This window comes from Habropoda laboriosa, unplaced genomic scaffold (assembly GCF_001263275.1).
Source record: "Habropoda laboriosa isolate 0110345459 unplaced genomic scaffold, ASM126327v1 scaffold41, whole genome shotgun sequence".
NCBI lineage: Eukaryota > Metazoa > Arthropoda > Insecta > Hymenoptera > Apidae > Habropoda > Habropoda laboriosa.
This window is the reverse complement of record NW_017100164.1, coordinates 804,152-804,671: the sequence shown is the minus strand read 5'-3', so window position 1 is coordinate 804,671 and position 520 is coordinate 804,152.

The window sequence follows — 520 nt, the reverse complement described above, 5'->3', positions numbered from 1 at the left end:
TTATAATTTCAATTTTTTTTGCATATTAAAATACAAAAGTAATAATAAATTTAGCAATAACCAAACTTGCTAACATGATATTAAAACAATATATTCTAAATAAAATACTTTTGTCACATATAAGCTATCATGTCAAAGTACCTCTTTATAAATTTATAATAATTATTTTATGAAAATATGTATGAATTGCCAATGGACTAGGATTGAAATATTATGGCTTATTTTATTTACTCATATCACAACATAAAATGTAGCACGAATATTTCTACTAGTCTGTACTGTTTATTATCAATTATAGCTGTTCACTAAAAGTTTCTATTGTATTCATGTATCTTCCTAAGTAGTCTAAGGAAGAATTTATATGTGATACTAATATGTAATGCTACAGGCTTCATTGCAATTAACGTTACATTTTTTCTAGTGTATAACATGTGTATATATTTACATATTGTATTATTACAAAAAAATTATTCAGTTGATTGTGACCATTTTCATTCAAAAAATTTTGAACACATAAATA